Source organism: Sus scrofa, chromosome 4 (genome assembly GCF_000003025.6).
Source record: "Sus scrofa isolate TJ Tabasco breed Duroc chromosome 4, Sscrofa11.1, whole genome shotgun sequence".
Classification (NCBI taxonomy): domain Eukaryota; kingdom Metazoa; phylum Chordata; class Mammalia; order Artiodactyla; family Suidae; genus Sus; species Sus scrofa.
Window position 1 is genome coordinate 56,079,059 of NC_010446.5, and position 7,804 is coordinate 56,086,862.

Genomic DNA, 7,804 nt, shown 5'->3' on the forward strand with positions numbered 1-7,804 from the left:
GAATGGGAGAAAAAAATTCTTAGCTTTCTGACTAGTTGAAACTTGAAATAAAGTTGGAGGACAATGTTAATACTGTTGCTATGAAGTCTAATTGACGTTTCCTCATTTTGTGGAATTTGGAAATCATTAGTGAATTTCTTTATGGTCTGAGGGAAAATCAGGGATAGAAAGACCTGGATTGAGGAGGAAAGGCCTCGCTGAGGTAACTTAAAAAGGCAGCAACCCATTGGGGAGGAAAATAATTGGGGGTGGGAGGTGTGAGAGCCGCTGGTGCAAAGACCCTATGAAGCTTATAGACTGGATTTTGCTGGGATTCGCCTTTTCCTCTGCTGTCGAAGAACCAAACTTCCAGATCAAGGACATGTTTTATCTTTACTGATCTTCCGCATTAGCCTAAACTAGACACGAATGTCCCCGCCCCTCTTTATATGATGCCTTAACAGTGTTTACCCAAGGAGTTTGCTGTAGGGACTCAGGGCCATAGGCATATTTCATGGTGCCCAAAGGCAGGCGCACCCTGACCCCAGAAAGGAGTCCCAAATCCAAAAGTCCTATCAGGAGTGAGACAGAATGCCCTTCCCATTTCTGCCTTCTGTCTCTACTTCTCTTTAGGAAGCCCTTTTCAGCTCTGCAGACCAGTTTTGCTGCTCCTCTGAACATGTGATCAATGAGGTCACAGAAATGCTTAATTTATGTCACCTCAGTTCCAGGAACACAACTCACTGAAGCTCATTTCCAAATATGAGGGCAAAAATGAGACTGCTCCAACTCGGTCAAATGTTCCACCTCTGAGCCACTCATCTGGAGTTAAGAATGTTGATTTTATTTTATATTTTATTTTATTTTATTTTATTTATGTTTTAGTCTTTTGTCCACATCTGAGACATATGGAGGTTCCCAGGCTAGGGGTCTAATTGGAGCTGTAGCTGCCAGCCTACACCACAGCCACAGTACCTTGGGATCCAAGCCTAGTCTGTGACCTACACCACAGCTCACGGCAACGCTGGATCCTTAACCCACTGAGTGAGGCCAGGGATCAACCTGAGTCCTCATGGATGCTAGTCAGATTCGTTTCAGCTGAACCACGATGGGAACTCCCAAGAATGGTGATTTTAAACAGTTGATTTTAAATAGGGAGAACGGCCCCTCGCTTTCCACATCATGTTTTAATGCCTCATATCTTGACTTCCAGATTCTCTAAAATATGTTTTTTCCTTGATTCATTTTCATTATTTTAAAAATAATAATAAACGTGTTCTCTGCTTTCCACAGTCCCAACTTCACCAATGTTTCATCCTGTCATGGGATAGAACAAGACTGTCCATGCGCCTTTGCTCCATTCTTTTTGCTTCCAGCTTAAGGAGCAGGGAAGGAAGGATGAATTATTGCAATGCCATCAAGTACAGTATCTTCTTTTAAAAACAAAAGTAAAAAAAAAAAAAAGAAATTAGTTTCCTTTTGTAGGATTAAGCTAATCATCTATTTTTTTTTTTCTCATTTACCTTAGAAGTCATCTAATCCAGACCATTAAGAACTAAATCTGGTAAGTGCCTGGCCTGGGGTCACACAGCTCATCTGTGGCACAACGCTCTGTACAGGGGTTTTCCAGTTGTAACATGCTGCCTTCCGCCCAAGTGTGTCAGGAACCAAAACACAGACTAAAGAAAAAAAAAAAAAAAAAAAAAAAAAGGAAGAGCAAGAATCTCACCACAGTTCCATGATAAATATATAAAAGGAATAGGAGAAATTCATCATACAATAAAACATAAAAGGGGTAGATAGTAATCAGACTAAATACCATTTTTAAAAATCCAGGTATTTAGGGAGTTCCCATCGTGGTGCAGAGGAAACGAATCTGACTAGGAACCATGAGGTTGAGGGTTCAATCCCTGGCCTCAGGCAGTGGGTTAAGGATCTGGCATTGTCACAAGCTGTGGTGTAGGTCACAAACTTGGCTCAGATCTGGTGTTGCTGTGGCTGTGGTGGAGGCCAGCAGCTACAGCTCCAACTGGATCCCTAGTTTGGGAACCTCCATATGGGTTGGTGTGGCCATAAAAGAAAAACAAAACAAAACAGCCCCCAAAATGAACTGTTTAAGAATTATAAAATGCTCTTGTAACCACTGTGTAAGGGAAGAAACAGTCTCGACAATAAATTATTTTTTAAATTATGAAATGAAACTCTGTGTTAAATTTTTTGCTTTAAACACGATTACATGTTAAATCTTTAAGACACAGCCAAGCTATTCCCCTCCTGCGTCTTGTGAATCTCTTAAACATGGATAACCTCACGAAATGAACTTGTTGTGGAGCAGGTAAATACCTATTTTATAAACAAAGACGTTGGAATTCAAAGAAATAGTCTTTGGAAAATAACATGCTCATTGAAACCATAACCCAAAACTTCAGAAGATGGAAAAAAACTGGAAGTTTATGAAATCAAGAAAAGCTTTATTTTTATCCAATGAACATATATTTTTATTTTTTACAAAGGCTAATAATGAGGAGTTCCCTTGTGGTGAAGCAGAAATGAATCCAACTAGTAGCCATGAGGTTGTGGGTTCGATCCCTGGCCTCGCTCAGTGGGTTAAGGATCCAGCATTGCCATGAGCTGTGGTGTAGGTTGCAAATGTGGCTCAGATCTGGTTTTGCTGTAGGTGTGTAGGCCAGCAGCTGTAGCTCCGATTGGACCCCTAGCCTGGGAACCTCCATATGCTGTGGGTATGGCCCTAAAAAAATTTAAAAAAAGCTAACAGTGAAATCTTAACTTAATAGTTAAATATTAAGAAAATTATGCAAGCTAGAGATGATACATGATTTTTAAATTATACGGTTTTATGCTTACATATTTGAAAATATAAATAAGTTTATGTCCTTCAAAGATACCAACATTGATATCAAATTGACTCATCTAACATCAGGAACTTTGTAAATAAAAAGTTGAAAACTTCTCTTCATGTTTGCCAATTTGACAAACATCCTATTTAAGAATGTACGTCTGGGGAATTCCCATCGTGGCGCAGCGGAAAAAAAATCTGATGAGGAACCGTGAGGTTGCCGGTTTGATCCCTGGCCTGGATCAGTGAGTTAAGGATCTGGCGTTGCTGTGAGCTGTAGTGTAGGTTGCAGAGGCAGCTGAGATCCTGCATTGCTGTGGCTGTGGTGTAGGCCAGCAGTTGTAGCTCCGATTTGACCCCTAGTCTGGGAACCTCCATATGCCATGGGCGGGGCCCTAAAAAGCAAAAAAAAAAAAAAAAAAAAGTATGTCTGGGAATGTGTGTTAGTGTATGAATGTGTCTGTGTAATTGTGTCAATGGGGCTGAGTGTGACTGCCACATGGAGCAATGAAGAAAGTTCTGGGTTTCATTATGTGACAGAACACATCTCAGTCTTTTAAAATATGAGAAAATCCCTATGTATTTACTTTCTCATAAAAAAATTCTTCAGAAGCCATGAGGTCCAAAAAGGGTGTTATATCTAGGCAGCATTTCCAAATGTATAGTGGGGCAGATAATTTTATCCTTTTCTTTTTTGGCCACCCTGTGGCAAGTGGAGTTCCTGAGCCAGGGATCAGAGCTGAGCTACAGGTGTGACCCACACTGCAGCTGAGGCAAGGCCAGATCCTTAACCCACTGTGCTGGGCCAAGGATCGAACCTGCACTTCAGCTCCAGAGACACTGCAGATCCCGTTGCTTGTTTCTAATATACATATATATATATATATATATATATATATATGTATGTGTGTGTAAAAGACTATATATACATATAGTCTTTTTCAGATTCTTTTCCTTTATAGGTCATTATGAGATATCGAGTATAGTTCCCTATGTAGGTCCCTGTTGTTTACCTATTTTATATATAGTAACATGTATACATTATTCCTAACTTCCTAATTTATCTCTCCCACCCGATAAACTTTTATATTGGTAACCATGCATTGATTTTTATCATTCACCCTTATCCCTCCCCCTCCCCAGTCTGTGACACTCTACCTTGGTCATTGGTTTTACTTACAATAATTATTTCATTCCTCATGTCTGTCACCTGAATCTCAGGTTGAGAAGGTCATCCTTGGCCCCGTACTCCCCACTCAACTCTCTGCATCATCTTTTCTGACCCCATCTCTGAACCCTCCCTAACTACGGGAACTCTTGCCTGAGCCCTCTGCCACATACAATAAATCATCAGCCAGAACTCAATCTAAAGAAGCAAGTCCAGCTGTCTTTCCTAGAAGGCAAAGCTATTCCCTGTTAATTACGAGTTATAGGTGGCAGTGAATGGTTTGCTTTCTACTTTGGTCATTTCTTGCTACAGAACAAATTACCCCAAACTTACTGACTTAAAATGGCAACCATTTTGTTTGCTTTCTAGATACTGGGGGTTGACAGCTCAACTGGCAGTTCTGCCATTTCTATGCAGAACAAATACTTTGAGAGTTCCAAAACCTATTTACTATTTTTTGGAATAAACTCAAGTTTCTTGGGTATAAAAAGTATGATGTTTTCCCAAAGCAGTACAATGCTGAGGTTAAGAGCTTGTAAGTGAAAATGAAGTGATGTAGACATGCATAATATATAAATACTACTTGCCTTTCAAACAACACTCTGAAATCCAAGTTTTACAACCATGAACCTCACTTTGTTGGTACTCTTAAATCCTGTACTTTCTTAGAAACAAAATTAATTGTTTAATTTTCTAATCAGTGAAAACATTTCTGTCCACACTTCTAAAAATGAATAAACATAATACAAGACATATCAATAAATTAGTTATAAATAAAGAGGGGAATTTTTTTTCTACCCCAAATATACCTGAGCAAATAAAAAACATGGTATAAATTAACCTAAGCATGGGAACCCTTCCTGGTTTCGCTTTATTTTATTTTATGTTTCTCCTGGTTTAATCTCACCTTCCTCTGCAAAAATTTCCCCAAGTTCGAGGACACTTTCAGGATAGGTGCCTTTATCCTTGTTCATTTCACAACCTATCTCTTCCCTCCTCTTTTTTATTTTATTTTATTTATTTATTTTTTTTGTCTTTTGTCTTTTTAGGGCTGCTTCCACGGCCTAAGGAGGTTCCCAGGCTAGGGGTCTAACTGGATCTGTAGCTGCTGGCCTACACAACCACAGCAACGCCAGATCCAAGCTGTGTTTGCAACCTACACCACAGTTCATGGCAATGCCGGATCCTTAACCCACTGAGTGAGACCAGGGATCAAACCCAAGTCCTCATGAATACTAGTGCAGTTCATTAACCACTGAGCCACAATGGGAGCTCCCCTCCTCCTTTTTATTTAATCAAAATGCATAAATTTGTTTAAGGTAATTAAAGAGAATCTACAAAAGGGAACATTGGTGAGAATACAAAAATCACATTCAATTTGGTAAATATATCAAACATATTTCAAATGGCTAGCTATATGAGGGTGTTTTTCAAATTCAATGTCTTAGCTGTGTGGGAAAACTGCCAATTTTGCTTAACTGCTTCTGAGCAGTTACTCCCTGCAATTCTACTCTTTCTGGAAGTAGATGCTGAGAGAGTTGCCTTTCCTCTGGCCTCTTCTGTGACTTGTCTGGTTCTGGGGTCAATAAATGTTTGGGTTCAAAGGGCTTTTCTCTCTGCAAAGTAAATAGAAGGAATGTAGATGTGAAGAGTGCAAGTAACTAAATAGGAATATATTGTCAGTTCACTGAAATTTACTGATGTGCTGGTCATTTTCTACCCATGTAATCATTCATTGACTATATTTGCTGCTGCAGGTGTTAGGTGTAGAGGTAAACAGACCGGGAAATAAAAAAAAAAAAAAACAGCAACAGCCTACTAGTTACTTACAGTGAGGTAGGTGGGAGTCTCACCAGCCCAGCCAGAAATGTATCTGTAACGACATAGCAGGAGTTTCTTTACATCAGAGTTTTATAAAGATAACAAAAGGAGTAACTGATGTGGTAATGATTGAACCAACACTGCAGAATAAGAACTACGAGCGTTTTACAATACCTGGTTGATATATGACTACAAATACATTAATTTCCAATCCCTTTTCACTCTCGCAAACAGCTTAGCCAGGTGTGCAACAGAATATCCCCATCACTGAGTGGATTCTTCTTCCCAAATTATCCAAATTCTCCTAGCCCCTTACAGAAGTCGGCTCCAGGATAGTCTTGGGAGGTAATTTCTCAGTTCAATGAAAGGCACTTTACTTTGGGGAGGAAACTCCCCCTATTCTCTGATACTCCCAGGAAAGACAGGCGAATTCCTGCCCCTTATTTTCCAGGGCTGGGGGTTATGGCTTCCTGTTCACATCAGGCTCTTATCAGCCTGCTGCCCCTACTCATTCTGAAACTGTCCGGCTGTGAGTGCGGTCGGGAGGGGAGTTTTATTTCCTCTTTGAGCAGAACTGGGGGCCGGGCTGAAAAGAGATGTTCCCCCACGGGCAGGAACGTGGAGGACCGATATTGGTGTGAAATCCTAACCTTCTCCATCCCCGCCGGACCCCACCCTCCTCCAGGCCAGGAGGAGGTGACTATTTAACCCACGCCCTTGGGCCGTGACGTCATTAACACCCGCCCACCGCGCGCCGGAGGTCGGCGGGGTCGCGGAGGGCAGCGCGGTAACTGTTTAACTTGGTACCGTCCTCGCTGCGCGCCGCTCGCTCCTGGCTGAGCTTCGGCGGTAAGCCGAGCAGAAGGAGAAAATGAGACTACACACACACGCACACACACCAGCCTGTCTCTCTCTCTCTCACACACACACACACACTCCCTCCCTGACACACACACACCCACCCACCCTCCCTCCCTGCCTGATGGGCTTCGGATGTAAGCGGAGCAGAAGGAAAAAATAAGAACACACACACACACACACACACACACACACGCAGCAGCAGCCAAACACAAACTATGTAAGCGGAGCAGAGGGAAAAAATGAGAACACACACACACACACACACGCAGCAGCCAAACACAAACTCTGTAAAGGGCCTCTTCCGGGAGAAAGAGTCTGGAAGTTTCCAAGTAGCCTTGGGAAAAAAATTCTGAAATGCTGAGTAAATGTCAGGCATGGTTACACGTAACAAATAAAAGAATAAAATATAAGTCAGTCTTCCTAAATGAGCTAATTACTAAAACCCATTCTGAAAAGGGGTTAGGATTCAAAGTAAAATGAATGTTTCAAAGTATAGTGAGACTAGGAGTTCTCTTGTGGCCCGGCAGTTTAAGGATGGGGTTGTCACTACTGTGGCTTGGGGTTGCTGCTGTGTCGTGGGTTCAGTCCCTGGCCAGGGAACTTCTACATGGTGGGGGCGAGGCAAAACAAAACAGAAGACAGTATGGTGAGACTAGAAATGAGCAAGGAGTAATAAACCTCAATATTAAACAGCATACAAACCCTAAGAGGGAAGCAGAGCTTTGCATTCCGACTTCTCTCCTAAGTATGGCTATGGTTTTACAAGAAAATACTCTTTCTACTACAAATTTTGTTCAGCATACTTGAATATCCAAAAGAAAAATATTATTGTCATCTGTTTGGAAACTTAGCTTTGCAATAACTTGTTAAATATAAGACCAGCTGATGCCATGTTAAATCTTTTGAAAACATTAGGCTTTTAAAAAGGCTAGGTAACCGGCAGAAGGAGGCCTGATTAGAAAATTAACATGTCATGTTGGTTGGTGAGGGTACTGCATGCACATTAGCATACGTTGGCGCATACGATGGTAGAACACCTACTTGCTTGGCTTACACTCATTTTCTGTGGGCGTCTAGAACCTCAGGCCTTCCCTGGAGTCCTCTGCCTGTCAGTCAGT

At 41.5% G+C, this 7,804-nt stretch overlaps 1 long non-coding RNA gene across 1 annotated transcript; it reads right to left on the reverse strand.

Moving 5' to 3' along the window:
* LOC102157450 lies at window positions 1,030–6,662 on the reverse strand. The gene is made up of 4 exons (XR_302930.3): window positions 6,000–6,662; window positions 5,835–5,877; window positions 1,503–1,658; window positions 1,030–1,412 (listed from the first exon to the last, which is right to left on the reverse strand). It is a non-coding gene; the product is annotated as an uncharacterized LOC102157450 (long non-coding RNA).